Source organism: Myotis myotis, unplaced genomic scaffold (assembly GCF_014108235.1).
Source record: "Myotis myotis isolate mMyoMyo1 unplaced genomic scaffold, mMyoMyo1.p scaffold_m19_p_1, whole genome shotgun sequence".
Classification (NCBI taxonomy): Eukaryota; Metazoa; Chordata; class Mammalia; order Chiroptera; family Vespertilionidae; genus Myotis; species Myotis myotis.
This window is the reverse complement of record NW_023416313.1, coordinates 110905616-110923260: the sequence shown is the minus strand read 5'-3', so window position 1 is coordinate 110923260 and position 17645 is coordinate 110905616. Positions and strand designations below refer to the sequence as shown.

General features: G+C 43.7%; 1 long non-coding RNA gene across 1 annotated transcript; it reads right to left on the bottom strand.

The window, feature by feature from the left end:
- Nucleotides 1–3877: 3877 nt before the first annotated feature.
- Nucleotides 3878–16694, bottom strand: LOC118665057. The gene is made up of 3 exons (XR_004970524.1): nucleotides 16647–16694; nucleotides 5079–5181; nucleotides 3878–3928 (listed from the first exon to the last, which is right to left on the bottom strand). It is a non-coding gene; the product is annotated as an uncharacterized LOC118665057 (long non-coding RNA).
- Nucleotides 16695–17645: the final 951 nt, after the last annotated feature.

Genomic DNA, 17645 nt, shown 5'->3' with positions numbered 1-17645 from the left:
CACTGGGCTAGGTGATTTTGAGAGTGTCTGCCCCCTGGTGGTTAGTGTGTGTCATAGTGACCAGTCGGACGGTCAGACACTTAGCATATTAGCCTTTTATATATATCTATATATATAAAAACCTAAGTGACTATTATGACCAGTCCACCAAATGACCGGTGGACTGCTCAACTGGTCGCTATGATGACACACTGACCACCAGGGGGCAGACACTCAATGCAGGAGCTGCCCTCTGGTGGTCAGTGCGCTCCCACAGCCAACCTCCCACAGTCTCTCTCTCCCCCCTGCTAGCCAACCTCCTGCCATCCCTCCCCCTGGCCAGACAGATCTGATTGCCCGATTGGCCTGATGGCAGCCAGGCAGAGGCACCACACCCATGCACGAATTCGTGCACCAGGCCTCTAGTAATGTGTAAATGTTAGATGAGTACATTAGTATAAAGTAGTCAGATGATGAGAACAATTTGTTTGCTAAATCTAGGCCTTAGAAAACCATTGAAGCAAAATTTCAAGCAAGGAATAAACTTCACACCTATTTAGGAAAAGTTACTGTGGTCAGTAAAGAGATTACTTTGGAGGTGGAGCAAACCCAGAGGCAGTTATCAGGTAGCTAAAGCAACAACCCACAATCTGCACTGCTGCCAGAATACTTTTCTGAAGAGGTCTCCTAGCCCTAGCTGGTTTGGCTCAGTGGATAGAACGTTGGCCTGTGGGCTAAAGGGTAACGGGTTTGATTCTGGTCAAGGACACAGATGGTTTGGGGGCTCGATCCCTAGTAGGGAGCATGCAAGAGGCAGCCCATCAATGATTCTCTCTCATCATTAATGTTTCCATCTCTCTCTACCTCTCCCTTCCTTTCTGAAATCAATAAAAAAATTTTTTTTTTTTTTAAAAAAGAGGTTCTTGCCGGGAGCTGGTCCATCCTTGCTGTTTCAAGGGACCTGGCATATATGGCATACTGTTCTTAATATGTTTGCTCACCTTCTTGGCACTATGTGTTTTAACCAAGGTCACCTCTCTGAGAAAGGTGGTTTCCCCAGGTAGGGATTTTCCCCTGAAGTTAGGGAGGGAATAAAACTCCTTAACTAAGTGCCAGGCGGGTAATTAATCACTTTAACTATGAACAATCATGCTTAAACTACATAATCTTTACTCCCTGGAATGGAGATAAGAAACGCCCTAACCTTTGGAATAGAGATTGATAGGATTGGAATCAACTGGTATAAATACAGATGTAACAAGACAACAGGACACAGAACCTAGAGACTGAACATGGCAAAAGATCCTGGACAGAAACTGGCAACAGAACCTAGAGACAGAACCTAGCGAGAGAACCTGGCTGGAGAACCTGGCAATAGAACCAGGCAAGAGAACCCAACCATGCTGATCAACTGAACACTGCCTCTGAGTCTTTCCCTCTTTGCCGACTCTGTTCACACCTTGGGGAACCCCTGGACCTGCTGGGGTCAAGACAGAATGCTAAACTTTTTGAGTCAAAACATAGTTTACAAATAGATGTTCTAATTCAATTCTCTCAATTTATACCAGGGGACTAGAGACTGAACAGAGTAAAGGGACTTGCCTGTGACCTCATAGATAGTGTTAGAACAAATAGTGCTAGAACTCATCTTACATACTATACTTAATCCTTTCCAAAAACATTCATGGAGTTACATTCTTTGTAATTTAAACACAAATGCCCAAAGGCTGGTCTCTTATTCCTTTGGAATCCAGGTTCTATTATGTAGCTGGACAAATTGCCCCAGAGCAGCCTCTGCAGTTCTTCAATTCCTGCTTAGTATCTGCTCTTTAGGATTCCTTGGAGCTCAACTCTGTACTTTTTTTTTTATGTTTTTTATTGACTTCAGAGAGGAAGGGAGAGGGAGAAAGAGATAGAAACAGCCTATATAATAAAGAGGCGATATGCAAATTGACCCTCATACCATCACACAAATGGCCACTCCCTTGTGGCCAAAGATGGCCGCCACAAGATGGCCTGCAGGAGAGGGTAGTTGTGGGTGATCAGGCCTGCAGGGGAGGGCAGTTGAGGGTGACCAGGCTGGCAGGGGAGGGCAGTTGGGGGCAACCAGGCCTGCACAGGAGGGCAGTTGGGGGGGACCAGGCCTGCACAGGAGGGCAGTTGGGGGAGACCAGGCCTGCACAGGAGGGCAGTTGGGGGGGGACCAGGCCTCTAGGGGCAGGCAGTTGGGGGCAACCTTGATGGCAAGGGAGGATGGTTGGGGGCAATCGGGCCAGCAGGGGAGCAGTTAGGCATTGACAGGCTGGCAGTGGAGTGGTTAGGGAGTGATCAGGCTGGCAGGCAGACGAACGGTTGGGAGCCAGCATTCCCGGATTGTGAGAGGGATGTCCGACTGCCGGTTTAGGCCCGATTCCACATTCGACCAGCAGTCGGACATTCCCCGAGGGGTCCCAGATTGGAGAGGGTGCAGGCTGGGATGAGGGACAAACCCCCCCCCCACCCGCACGAATTTTGTGCACCGGGCCACTAGTCAATGATAAGAGAGAATCGTTGATCGGCTGTCTCCTGCATGCCCCCTACTGGGGATCGAGCCCGCAACCCAGCATATGCCTTGAGTGGAATCGAACCGAGGACCCTTGGCTGACACTCTATCCACTGAACCAAAACCAACTCAACTCTGTACTTTAAAACATGATATTTCATCTAGCACTTTTTGCAAGAAAAATCTTACATTAGCTTGTCCAAAATATTGCTATATGATTACTTATTTAATGCCTGTCTTCATCATTAGGCTACAGCAGCCGTGGGCAAACTACAGCCCGTGGGCCGGATCAGGCCCGTTTGAAATTAATAAAACTAAAAAAAAAAAAAAGACCGTACCCTTTTATGTAATGATGTTTACTTTGAATTTATATTAGTTCACACAAACACTCCATCCATGCTTTTGTTCCAGCCCTCCGGTCCAGTTTAAGAACCCATTGTGGCCCTCGAGTCAAAAAGTTTGCCCACCCCTGGGCTACAGGCCTCCTGGGGACAGGTATTGAGTCATTGCTGTTATATTCAAGGCCTATGGTAGTGTTCACATTTAGTAGGTATTAGTGATAACCTGAACGGTGAGCCAGGTTTCTTTTCCCCCTGGGGTTGTGTCTCGCGACGCTGAAGAATGTCTCCACGCACCAGAAGATGTAAGCAAAAGTGTGGAAAATTTAGTGCAAGCAGATTCAGACTCCCTGAAAGGAGAGGGGAACCCAATAATGGGCTGCCCCCCTGAAGCCTTATAGTCCAGGGGTATATATTTGCTACAAGCCTGTTTCTGTATCTATCCGTGTCATCACCTCAATTGTTCTTGCCCAGCAAAGGACCTGAACTTTCCCTGTTTCTATGTGTTCTTTCTCTGTTCTTATGCTGAACTTTCTCTGTTTCTATGCGTTCTTTGTACACCTTGTTGCTGCAGGCCCTCTCTTGTTTTCCCATGCCTCCTGCTTTACGTCCAGAAACATTTTATTATTTCTGCTTGGTTGGTTCCTGTGATTAGGCTGTTCAAACTGCCATGTCTGCTCCTGCCTATGTTCCACCTGCCTTTGTTTTCCACTGGATCCCTACCCTATCTGCCTGCATTTCAAGTTAACCCTCTCATTAGGGTTTGGCTGGTGACACAGGCTGTGAAAGAATTCACAACTGAGAGAAGAGACAGATGCAGGGAGGAACTTTATTTTACTTTCCAAGAGAGGAAAGGGCCGGTGTATTGTTAGTCAATACAGGGCGGGAAAGATAGAGAGGATTGTACTTTTAAACAGTTGCTGTTGCTAAGTGACAAGGAAGGGAGGGGGGCTGTGTTGATGTTGAGCAGATACCAGGGAGGTTGTCGTGAGAAATTAGTTTGTTTGCATTCCAGGATTCAGTCCAGCAGATGTCCTAAGGAGGTGTCTTGTCAGTATTTTTCCCAAGCCTGTAAAACATGTTTAGAGCAAAAGTTATGAAGAGTTCAAAAGAAGCTTGTTTGAAGGGGAGGGAGGAAGGGAACGTTCTACTAACTAGAGCAGTGGTTCTCAACCTTGGCTGCACATTAGAATCACCTGGGGATCTTTTTCTAAAATCCTGATTTCTGGGCCTCATCCTCCGGAAATTCTGTTTCTTTGTTACTAATGTTGTGGCCTTACCCCATAACAAAGAAGCAGAATTTCCGGATGATGAGGCCCAGAAATCAGGATTTTAAAAAGATTCCCAGGTGATTCTACTGTGCAGCCAAGGTTGAGAACCACTGAACTAGAGACTCCTGGGTGAGAATTATCCCTGAGCTAAGAAAATAGCAGGGAGGTGGGGGATGCAAGAGTACAACCTTTGCTGAAACCAGTTTGGCTCAGTGGATAGAGCGTCAGCCTCTGGACTGAAGGGTCCCAGGTTTGATTCCGGTCAAGGGCATGTACCTTGGTTGCAGGCACATCCCCAGTAGGAGATGTGCAGGAGGCAGCTGATCGATGTTTCTAACTCTCTATCTCTCTCTTTTCCTCTCTGTAAAAAATCAATAAAATATATTTTTTTAAAAAAGAGATTTAATTAAAAAAAAAAAAAAAAAAAGAGAGTACAACCTTGAAAGTACCTTATCATGTCCAGTCGTTTGAACAGAGGAGCTGACAACCTCAGGGTTTAATTACCAGGTGCTTCTCACAAATCGTGGAAGGCCACAGCAAAGAAAGAGAGGCCTTTTTTTCTGTCCTTACAGTAGGTACTCAATGGTTACTTGTAGAAGGAATGAGTAAAAATGCTATTCACTTATTCATTTAACAAATATTTGTGAGAACCTGCTGTGGGGGCCCTGACCAGAGTACGCCTGATGTTAAAGGCCCATTTGCCACATGCCTGCATGAAGGCAATAACACAGCAGTATCACTATGTTAAAGGCCCATTTGTCACGTGCATGTGCAAAGGCAATGACTATACATACTGCGCAGGTGCACCCTTATATAACCCACTTATGTTAATGTAACACAGATGTCACTAATTGGCACGAAGCCGCTTCTGTTTGAGTTAGTATAAAAGCTGCTACTAACCAACCAGGAGCTGGCTGCTTTGTTTGCAATGAAGCATGTCCCATTTACCTGCGGCTGCTCATGTCTTCTTCCAGTCCCCGGCATCCAAGAAGTCCCTTCGCTGGCAGAGGAGCTCAGACCCATCACCTGCTCTGTGATAGACTAGAGCAAGCTTACAGATTAGTGCATATTCAGTTAATATTGCTTGTGTTGGAGTAAGTAGCTAGTAATTTGGAAGGGAGAAAAGCTGGATTTCTCCCTTACTCCCGGGGACAGTGAAATAAATTTTAGATGGATTCAAGATTTAAAGCCCTGGGTTTAACCTGAGGTGGCTGTGGCAGCATGGCTGGGGCCAGACTGGAAATACAACTAAATTGGGGAACATTCACCCAAAATTATCAACTGAGGTCCAGATGAAGAGACATATCAAGGAAAGACAAAAACACCTGGAAACTGGTAGGAAGGGTGAGGTCTCAAGAGTGGCTGACTCAGCTCCCATGAGCAGCAGGATGAGTGTAAGGAGGGAACTCTCGGCTACGGGAGGGTCTTTTCCCTGAGAAGGGTGAGTCCCGGAACCCAGGCTGGAAACAGCCCAACTGCCCATCAGTAGATGAGTGGGGAAAAAGCTGTGGTGATTTATACCATGAAATACTATGCAGCAGTAAAAATAAGGATTTCTTACCCTTTGAAACAGAATGGAGGGACCTGGAGAGTATTATGCCAAGTGAAATAAGCCAGTGAGCCCTGGCAGGTTTGGCTCACTGGTTAGAGTGTTGGCCCATGGACCAAAGGGTCAACGGTTCAATTCCCAGTCAAGGATACATACCTTGGTTGCAAGCTCAATCCCTGACCCTGCTCTGGGCGTGTGGGAAAGGCAACCCATTGAAGTATCTCTTACACACTGATGTTTGTTTTTCCCCCCTCTCTCTCTCTCCTCCTCTTCCCTTCCCTCCCTGAAAGAATGAATGAAAAAACTATTGGGTGAAGATTATAAAAACAAAAAAAGCCAGTTAAAGAAAGACAAGTATCACATGATCTCACTTATATGTGGAATTTAATGAACAAAATAAACTGATGAACAAAATAGATGCAGAGACATAGAAGCATGGAACAGACTGATGAATCTTAGAGGGAAGGCTGGGGTGGGTTGGGAGAGATTAACCAAATAACTTATGTATGCACTAGATACTGGTGCATGAAAACTCATGCACTGGAGGGAGGGTCCCTCAGCCTAGCCTTCCCCCTCCCACAGTCCAGGAGCCCTCAGGGGCGGGAGGCAACCCGGCGATCAGGGGATGGCGACACCCCATCACACCTCTGTTGCTGCCACTGCCGGCAAGCCTCAGCCAACCCTGGTTACCTGTGCCTCGGGCTGGCCCTGGGCCCTGGGGAGCTGAGGGGACTGGGGGACTCCGGAGGCAGGCGCTCGGAGTGGCTGCTGCCCCAGTGAGGCTGAGGAGACTGGGCACCGCCATCATGTGGCTGTGGGCACCGCTATCTTTGAGGGCATGGCAGTTAATTAGCATATTCCCTCCAAAGATGGCTATGGGTGCTGCCATCTTTGAGGGTGTGGCAGCCAATTAGCATATTCTCTCCTTATTGGCTGTGGGCACTTCCATCTTTGGGGGGTAGGACAGTCAATTAACATATTCCTTCCTTATTAGCTGTGGGTGCTGCCATCTTTGTGATGGTGTGAGGGTCAATTAGCATATTTCTTCTTTATTAGATAGGATATATGCATAACCCAAGGACACAGACAATATTGCAGTGAAGGCCTGGGGAGGGGGTGGGAGCAGGGTGGAGGGGATCAATGGTGGAAAAAAGGGGGACCTTTGTAATGCTTTCAGCAATAATAATAATTTAAAAAGAGACTTAAAGCCCTGTCTGAGTATCTCAGTTGGTTAGAGCATCTTCCCAATACACTAAAGTTGTGGATTCAATCTCAGGTCAGGGCACATATAAGAAGCAACCAATGCATGAATAAGTAAGTGGAACAACATACTGGTGTTTCTCTCAAATCAATTAAAAGAAAATCTATCGCCCTGACCGGTTTGGCTCAGTGGATAGAGCGTCAGCCTGCAGACTCAAGGGTCCAAGGTTCGATTCTGGTCAAGGGCATGTACCTTGGTTGTGGGCACATCCCCAGTAGGGGGGTGCAAGAGGCAGCTGATCGATGCTTCTCTCTCATTGATGTTTCTAACTCTCTATCCCTCTCCCTTCCTCTCTGTAAAAAATCAATAAAATATATTTAAAAAAAAGAAAATCTATCATAATAAAAACATAATATGCAAATTGATTGAACGACCGAACAGCAGAATGACTGTCTGGACAACATTCTGAATGACCACACTATGACACATGCACTGGCGCCAGGCCAGCCAAGGCAGGTGCTATGCGATTGGTGGGGGAGGGAAGGGGACAGCCGCCATCGCCCCATGATTGCCCCACAGAAGGAGGCCCAGGCCACCAGCCAGGGGCCAATTGAAGGGGGGGCTCCAATCGCCCCAGGCCACACTATGTGGGGCGATGGATCGGGGGACTCCACGGAATCGGGGTGTGTGGCAGAGGACGTGGGCATCACCAGGCCAAGGTGGGTGCAGGAGGTGGGGGCTGTGGGGCCTCAAATTTAGTGCATCGAGCCTCTAGTTTAAAATTTAAAAAATGTAAAAGTGCTATAAGATACAGAAATTTTAAAGAATTTTGACACAAAATCTAAAAGATATAATAAGTTGATAGTTTTTAATATATAAACTGTAAATGTTTTACATGGAAGAATATACCAGAAACAAAGAAATAAGAATCTGGGATTGCCTTTGTTACCAAATTGAAGGGGTTCCCCCTGGGGTGTTCTGTTGAGGAGCTAGATGTGGTTGTTCCTGAGTAGTTTCATTTACTTGTAGCAAGTACAGGAGACAAGGGATTCACATCCAAAGCTCTGTCTCCTGGAAGGGAGGCTCAGACATTGACTTCTTTGATGTTGGCCCCACTTGTCACATTGAGTTCCTATCAAGCTCATTCTTTTTACAGCTTTATCTGCAAAACACTGTGCTACATTTTAACATGTAGCAGGAAAAGCATTTAGTAAAAACAGCCCAGACCTTGAGACCCTTGTCCTATCTAACATGATGAATAAAATAAGAGTGTAGCCAATATGAAGGTCAAAGGGCTCATTTTCTTGCTTGTAAATTAAAGGTATATAAACTAAAGTCAGCAATACATTAACAAAGTGGGCTGTAGACTTAAGGAGAAATTCCCAGATAAGGATATATGGCTGGATTATAAATTCAATGTAGACCAAAAAGGGTCCACAGCCCAGCTGGTGTGGCTCAGTGGTTGAGTGTCGACCTATGAACCAGGAGGTCATGGTTCAATTCCCGGTCAGGGCACATGCCCAGGTTATGGGCTCGATCCCCAATGTGAGGCCTGCAGAAGGCAGCTGATCAATGATTCTCTCTCATCATTGATGTTTCTCTCTCTCTCTCTCTCTCTCTCTCTCTCTCTCTCTCTCTCTCTCTCTCTCTCTCTCCCTCTCTCTCTCTCCTCTCTTCCTCTCTGAAATAAACACAACAACAGCAAACAACAACAAAAAAGGGTCCACATAGTACTAGTAAACCTGACAAGCTCAGCAGCGGCCAGCATGGTGGGTGCTACAACTTAGTGACTGAAAGTAACCACATAGACCTGGGAAACGGGGTGCGGCCGGAAATGGGGTCGCCCCCTCGCCCTTCGCCCTTCACGCAGTGCACGTTTGTGGGGAACCTGGTGCTAAATTATTCGTAGACAACCTGCTTCTAGGTTGGGGTTTCGTACATAACAGAGAAGCTCCCTCACTGCGATCTATTGAAAGTCAGCCCTTGACACAAGGATTTGAAAAAAAAAGAAGAAAAAGAAAACACACACACACACACACACACACACACACACTCACATACACACTCACATACACACTCACATACACACACAGGAAGTAACCACATAGGATGGTCTGAACATAAACATTCCTAACTAAAAGTGAGTCATGGCTGGTAGCCAGGTCACCTAGCCTGTAGCTTCCTTGACAAAGGTCAATCTTTATCTTAAGGAGTCCACAGAACCCTTCATCGTTATCTTGTTTCCTGAATACCATCTCCATGTGCTGTAAGTGCTAATGTTAACCATCCTGTGCCCACCAATGTAAAAGAAGTATGTGTCTTTTTAGTTTTTCTCCAATTTCAGAGATTTCCCCATTTTGCTTTCTCCTGCTCCCACAAGTGGATTTCATGTAACCCTCCTTATGTCTCCCCATTTGATTCTAATTGTATAAAATAAGCTGCAAAACTGCCATTCTCCAAAGCATTTTCTTTTTTTTCTTTTTTCAGTTAAATCTTTATTGTTCAGATTACTACATTAGTTACTCTTTTTTCCCACCATAACTCCCCTCCACCCAGTTCCCACCCCACCCTCTGCCCTCACTCCCCACCCACTGTCCTCATCCATAGGTGCACGATTATTGTCCAATCTCTTCCCTCACCCTCACACCCCTTCCCCCCCCCGCAAAAATAGTCAGTCCACTCCCTTTCTATGTCCCTGATTCTATTACAATCACCAGTTCATACTGTTCATCAGATTATTTATTCACTTGATTTTTTTTTTTTATGTCATTACATTATAATTTATTTATTTTATGTTTTTTTTTTTGTTTTTTTTTATTGCTAAAGTATTACAAAGGGTATTACATATGTGTCTATTTTATCCCCCCGCTCTAGACAGTCCCCTAGCCTCCCCTATCCCCCAATGTCTTATGTCCACTGGTTATGCTTCTATGCATGCATACAAGTCCTTTAGTTGATCTCTTACCCCCCTACCTCCTGCCCCGCAACCCTCCCCGGCCTTCCTGCTGCAGTTTGACAATCTGTTTGAGGTAGCTCTGCCTCTGTATCTATTATTGTTCAAAAGTTTATAATGGTCTCTATTATCCATGAATGAGTGAGATCATGTGGTATTTTTCCTTCATTGACTGGCTTATTTCACTTAGCATAATGCTCTCCAGTTCCATCCATGACGTTGCAAATGGTAAGAGTTCCCTCCTTTTTAGAGCAGCATAGTATTCCATCGTGTAGATGTACCACAGTTTTCTAATCCATTCATCTACTGATGGGCACTTAGGCTGTTTCCAGATCTTAGCTATGGTGAATTGTGCTGCTATGAACATAGGGGTGCATATATCCTTTCTGATTGGTGTTTCTGGTTTCTTGGGATATATTCCTAGAAGTGGGATCACAGGGTCAAATGGGAGTTCCATTTTCAGTTTTTTAAGGAAACTCCATACTCTCTTCCATAGTGGCTGCACCAGTCTGCATTCCCACCAGCAGTGCACAAGTGTTCCTTTTTCTCCACATCCTCTCCAGCACTTGTCGTTTGTTGATTTGTTGATGATAGCCAGTCTGACAGGTGTGAGATGGTACCTCATTGTTGTTTTGATTTGCATCTCTCGGATGATTAGTGACTTTGAGCATGTTTTCATATGTCTCTTGGCTTTCTGAATGTCCTCTTTTGAAAGGTGTCTATTTAGGTCCTTTGCCCATTTTTTGATTGGATTGTTTATCTTCCTTTTGTTAAGTTGTATGAGTTCCCTATAAATTTTGGAGATTAGGCCCTTATCGGATATGACATTGGCAAATATGTTTTCCCACACAGTGGGTTTTCTCGTTGTTTTGTTGATGGTTTCTTTTGCTGTGCAGAAGCTTTTTATTTTGATGTAGTCCCATTTGTTCATTTTCTCTTTAGTTTCAAGTGCCCTAGGAGCTGTATCAGTGAAGAAATTGCTTCGGCATATGTCTGAGATTTTGTTGCCTTTGGATTCTTCTAGAATTTTTATAGTTTCCTGTCGTACATTTAAGTCCTTTATCCATTTTGAGTTTATTTTTGTGTATGGTGTAAGTTGGTGGTCTAGTTTCATTTTCTTGCATATATCTGTCCAATTTTCCCAGCACCATTTATTGAAGAGACTATCTTGGCTCCATTGTATGTTCTTGCCTCCTTTGTCAAATATTAATTGAGCATATTGGTTCGGGCCGATTTCTGGGCTCTCTATTCTATTCCATTGATCTATATGCCTATTCTTGTGCCAGTACCAGGCAGTTTTGAGAACAGTGGCTTTGTAATACATCTTGATATCTGGTATTGAGATCCCACCTACTTTGGTCTTTTTCAGGATTGCTGCAGCTATTCGAGGTCTTTTTTTATTCCAGATGAAGTTTTGGAGAGTTCGTTCTAGATCTCTGAAGTATGCCGTTGGTATTTTAATGGGAAGTGCGTTGAATTTATAGATTGCTTTGGGTAGTATGGACATTTTAATGATGTTGATTCTACCAATCCATGAACACGGTATGTTCTTCCATCTGTTTATGTCTTCCTCTATATCTTTTTTCAACGTCCTGTAGTTTTCTGAGTAGAGGTCTTTTACCTCTTTAGTTAAGTTTATTCCTAGGTAGCTTAATTTTTTTGGTGCGATGGTAAACGGGATTGTTTTTATAATCTCTCTTTCTGAAAGTTCACTATTGGTGTATAGAAATGCCTCGGATTTCTTGGGGTTAATTTTGTATCCTGCTACATTGCCAAATTCATGTATTAAATCCAGTAGCTTTTTGATGGAGTCTCTAGGGTTTTGTATGTATAATATCATGTCGTCTGCAAATGAGGACAGTTTTACTTCCTCTTTTCCAATTTGGATGCCTTTTATTTCTTCTTCTTGCCGAATTGCAATGGCTAACACTTCCAGTACTATGTTGAACAGGAGTGGTGAGAGGGGGCATCCCTGTCTTGTTCCTGTTCTTAGGGGAAATGGTGTTAGTTTTTGTCCATTGAGTATGATGTTGGCTGTGGGCCTGTCATATATGGCTTTTATTATGTTGAGGTATGATCCTTCTACTCCCACCTTGCTGAGAGCTTTTATCAAAAATGGGTGTTGAATTTTGTCAAATGCTTTTTCTGCATCAATTGATATGACCATGTGGTTTTTTTCTTTCAATTTGTTTATGTGATGTATCACGTTTATTGATTTGCGGATATTGTACCATCCTTGCATCCCTGGGATAAATCCTACTTGGTCATGGTGTATGATCTTTCTGATGTACTGCTGGATCCGATTTGCTAAGATTTTGTTGACGATTTTGGCATCTATGTTCATGAGGGATATTGGCCTGTAATTCTCTTTCATTGTGTTGTCTTTACCTGGTTTTGGTATTAGGGTGATGCTGGCTTCATAGAATGAGCTTGGAAGTGTTCCTTCCTCTTGAATTTTTTGTAGTAGTCTGAGGAGGATAGGTTTTAGTTCTTCCTTGAATGTTTGGTAAAACTCCCCTGTGAAGCCGTCTGGTCCTGGGCTTTTGTTTGCTGGAAGCTTTTTGATGACTGCTTCAATTTCTTCCATAGTTATTGGCCTGTTGAGATTTTTAGATTCTTCCTGATTGAGTTTTGGAATGTTGTATTTTTCTAGGAATTTGTCCATTTCCTCCAGGTTGTCTAGTTTGTTGGAGTAGAGCTGTCCATAGTATTTTTTAACAATCATTTGTATTTCTGTGGGGTCTGTTGTTATTTCGCCTCTATCGTTTCTGATTTTGTTTATTTGGGTCCTCTCTCTTTGCTTCTTGGTGAGTCTGGCTAGAGGTTTGTCAATCTTGTTTATCCTTTCAAAGAACCAGCTCTTGGTTTCATTGATTTTCTGTATTGTTTTTTTGGTCTCTATGTCATTTATTTCTGCTCTAATCTTTATTATCTCCTTCCTTCTGCTCACTCTGGGGTTTTCTTGTTGCTCTCTTTCTAATTCTTTGAGTTGTAGAGTTAGATGATTTACTACCATTTTTTCTTGTTTGTTGAGATAGGCCTGTAGAGCTATAAACTTCCCTCTCAGGACTGCTTTCATTGTGTCCCATAGGTTTTGGATTGTTGTGTTTTCATTGTCATTAGTTTCCAGGATGTTTCGAATTTCTTCTTTGATTTCATTGGTAACCCAATCAATATTTAATAGCATGCTATTCAGCTTCCAGGTGTTTGAGTATTTTGGGTTGTTTTTATTGTAGTTTATTTCTAATATTATGCCATCGTGGTCTGCGAAGACGCTTTTTATGATTTCAATTTTCTTGAATTTGGGGATACTTTGCTTGTGACCCAATATATGGTCTATTTTTGAATATGTCCTATGAGCATTTGAGTAGAATGTATATTCCCTGGCTTTCGGGTGAAGTGTTCTGAAGATGTCTATTAAGTCCATCTGATCTAGTGAGTCATTTAGGATTGCTGTATCTTTGCTGATTATTTGTCTAGAGGACTTATCCAGTGCTGTCAGTGGTGTATTAAAGTCCCCTACTATGATTGTATTGTTGTCGATGTCTCCTTTGATATCTTCCAGGAGTTTTTTTATGAATTTGGGTGCTCCTGCATTGGGTGCATATATGTTTACCAGGATTATATCTTCTTGTTGTATTGATCCCTTTAGTATTATGAAGTGGCCTTCCTTATCTCTTGTTATGGCCTTCACTTTGAGGTCTATTTTGTCCGATATAAGTATTGCTACCCCAGCTTTCTTTTCCTTTCCATTTGCCTGAAAGATATTTTTCCATCCTTTCACTTTCAGTCTGTGTGAGTCCCTTCTAATGAGGTGGGTTTCTTGTAGACAGCAGATGTATGGGTCATGTTTTTTTATCCATTCAGCCACTCGATGTCTTTTGTTTGGAGCATTTAGTCCGTTTACGTTTAAAGTTATTATTGAAAGGTACTTGTTTGTAGGCATTTCTGTTTTTGTGTGGCTGTTTTCTTTCTGAGCTTTTTATTTCTTATTTTTATACCAGTCCCTTTAGCATTCCTTGCATTGCTGGCTTGGTGGTGATAAACTCCCTTAGCCTTTTTTTGTCTGTGAAGCTTCTTATTTCCCCTTCAAGTTTGAATGATAGCCTTGCTGGATAGAGTATTCTTGGATTCAGTCCTTTGCTTTGCATCACTTTGTAAATTTCCGTCCATTCTTTTCTGGCCTGATGTGTTTCTGTTGAGAAATCATTTGACAATCTAATGGGAGATCCCTTGTATGTAACTTTCCGTCTCTCTCTTGCAGCCTGTAAGATTCTCTCTTTGTCCTGAACATTTGCCATGGTAATTATGATGTGTCTTGGTGTGGGTCTTTTTGGGTTCACCTTGTTTGGGACTCTCTGGGCTTGTGTGACTTTTTTCTTCCCCACCTCAGGGAAGTTTTCTGATATTATTTCTTCTAATAGGTTTTCTAATCCTTGTTCATCCTTCTGTTGTTCTGGTACCCCTATTATTCGTATGTTGTTTCGTTTCATGTTGTCCCAAAGCTCCCTTAGGCTCTCCTCCTGCCTTTTCATTTTTTTCTCCAATTGCAGTACATTTTGGGTGTGTTTTGCTTCCTTGTCTTCTAAATCACTAATTCGGTCCTCCGCTTCTCCTAGTCTACTGTTGATACTTTCAATGGAGTTTTTCATTGCAGCTATATCACTCTTCATATCTTCTTGGGTCTTACTTAAGTTGTTGATTTTTTCATCTGTTTCTTCTAGCTTCTTCCATATGTTATCGATTTTTTCATCTGTTTCTTCTAGCTTCTTCCATATGTTATCAATTTTTTCATCTGTTTCTTCTTGCTTCTTGCTGAGGTTGTCGATTTTTTCCTCCATCCGGTTTATGCACTCTAGGACCCTTATTCTGAATTCTTTTTCTGTCATGTTGCATGCCTCTGTATTACTTAGCTGCTTTTCTGGAGAGTGCTCCTTCTCTTTCCTTTGGGGGTTTCTTTGTCTACCCATGTTTGATCTCACTGACATATCTAGACGTTGAGTCGTTCAGTGGCTGCTCCCTTGGTGGCAGTGACTCCTTGGTCTGCGGTTCCTCTTCGGGCGGTTGCGGTAGCAGCTGCTCTTCAGTTGGCAGCAACTCCTCTGGTGGGTGCTGTTCACAGCTGTGGTGGCTCTTCTGGCTGGTGGGGCGAGGTTTCACGTACAGCTGCTGTTCCTCAGCAGAGGGTGTGCTGCTCAGGAGGTTGCTGTTGCTTGGATCTGCTGTGTTGATTTAAAGGCACAAAATACAACACAACAAGGCACCACGTACCAGGCACTATAAACAAATATATTCACGATATTAATAACCCCAAATAAAGGTGACCACCTGAATTAAGAGAATTAGGGGATAAGGAAGAAGGAAGAGAAAAAGAGAAAAGAGAAAAAAGAAAAGAAAATTAGGGACCAAAAAAAGGAGTGCAAAAATGAAAGTGGGAAAAAGGAGGGGGGAAAGTAAAAGCGAGAAAAGAAAGGAAAAGAAAAAAAAAAGAGCGAAAAGAGAGAATGAAGTGGAAGAGTGGAAGAGACTTTTTATATGAGGAGAATGCTCCTATAGAACAGCCATTAATCCCAACAAATTCCAGCAACAGCTCCCTGGAGATAAATGCAAACTAGAAACAACCAATAATATAACGATGAAAATAGAATGGAGAACACTAATCCCAAAATAAAATAAAGAGAAAATAAAATGGCACTTTAAAAAAAATGGTAAAATGGTAGCAGTAATAATACTGGTTAAAAATAAGAAGGTAGTAATTAAAAGGGTAAAATCAGGTGATGGAAAAAAGAAGAAAAAAAAAGAAGAAAAGAAAAAAAAGAAAAAAAATTGGTTTCTTAGTTAAAAGGTGAAAAAAGAAAAAAAATATTGCAGTAGTGAAGGTCCTTCGGTTCTTCTATTCTTCAGTGTGGCTCGCCTTAGACCTGCCAGGTATTCAGGAGAGTGTTGAGTTTCCCTGCGATACACTGTTCCTCTGTGTTGTAAACCACAGTCCTTATTTTAAAGCAAGCCGCATTTGTTTCCCAGACTGCCTTATTTTGTGTTTAGCAAAGAGTCAGTTTGTGGGTCAGCCTCTGGGTGGCAGTGTTCTGGGGTTGGCCTCTGAGGCTACAGGGCCTCTCTGTCCAGTGGAAGTTCACTGCCCAGAGCTGGCTGCGTAAGAGTTACCAGTGCTGTGTTGTTGCTGGGATTGAAAATCCCTCTATAGGCCAGACCCTGTTAACTCCCGGGGACTGATCAGGTTATTTTAATCCTTGATCTCCTACAGGGTGGAATCTGGGTGTGGCTGTGCTCCTTGCCTGGGGGCTGGGGGGAGGAGTCTCACTCTCCGGAGAGAATGGCTGCCTCAGACGTGGGCTCAGGGGTGTCTCAGCACTCAATTCGCTGCCACCTCTCCTGGCCCCCCTTCTCTCCTCAGTCTCTCCCCAGATTCCACTCCTCCGCACACTCTCCCTCTCTTCAGCACAGGTGAGTGTCTGTATCCGACATGTCCCATGAACAGGGTTCAGTGAAAACAAACAAACAAACGCCGGCCGCGGAAACGGGGAAGGCTTGGTTTCTGTAAGCTTCTTCTCTTACCGGGACTGCATGGTCTGATCAGCTCTTCAGGCTGCCCCCTTTAGGCTCAGTCCTCTGTGATCACAGACCGAGCTCTCAATTCCCCCGGCAGCGCCAGGAATCCCGCGGTTCTCCTTTCCCCTGTTAGGGGCTGTGCCTGTCCCAAGGGACGCGGCTGTCTGCCACGCGGTCTCCCTCCAACTCTCTGGGCTCAGAGGTCTGGCAAACTTTCCTGCCCAAATCCCTGTTTTTTTTTACCTTTCCAGGGGAGTTCTGCTCTTCCCGGCTGTAAACTGTCTCGCCAGCTGAGGAATTTCGCCAATTCGGGGTGGATGTTACTAGTTTCAGCTGCTCACTCCATTTGCTCAGGGACACGACCTGGGACGAGTCTGCCTATACCGCCGCCATCTTCCTGAATCTATTCACTTGATTTTTAGATTCACTTGTTGATAGATGCATGTTTGTTGTTCATAATTTGTATCTTTACCTTTTTCTTCTTCCTCCTCTTCTTAAAGGATACCTTTCAGCATTTCATATAATCCTGGTTTGGTGGTGATGAACTCCTTTAGCTTTTCCTTATCTGTGAAGCTCTTTATCTGGCCTTCACTTCTGAATGATAGCTTTGCTGGATAAAGTAATCTTGGTTGTAGGTTCTTGGTATTCATCACTTTGAATATTTCTTGCCACTCCCTTCTGGCCTGCAAAGTTTCTGTTGAGAAATCAGCTGACAGTCGTATGGGTACTCCCTTGTAGGTAACTGATTTTTTTCCCTTGCTGCTTTTAGGATTCTCTCTTTGTCTTTTGCTCCTGGCATTTTAATTATGATGTGTCTTGGTGTGGTCCTCTTTGGATTCCTTTTGTTTGGGGTTCTCTGCGCTTCCTGGACTTGTAAGTCTATTTCTTTCACCAGGTGGGGGAAGTTTTCTGTCATTATTTCCATCCCTATATTCCGGATGTTGGTACGCTTAAAGCTGTCCCAGAGGCTCCTTACACTATCTTCGTATTTTTGGATTCTTTTTTCTTTCTTTCTTTCTTTTTAAAATATATTTTATTGATTTTTTACAGAGAAGAAGGGAGCGAGATAGAGAGTTAGAAACATCGATGAGAGAGAAACATCGATCAGCTGCCTCCTGCACATCTCCTACTGGGGATATGCCCGCAACCCAGGTACATGCCCCTGACCGGAATCGAACCTGGGACCCTTCAGTCTGCAGGCCGACGCTCTATCCACTGAGCCAAACCGGTTTCGGCGATTCT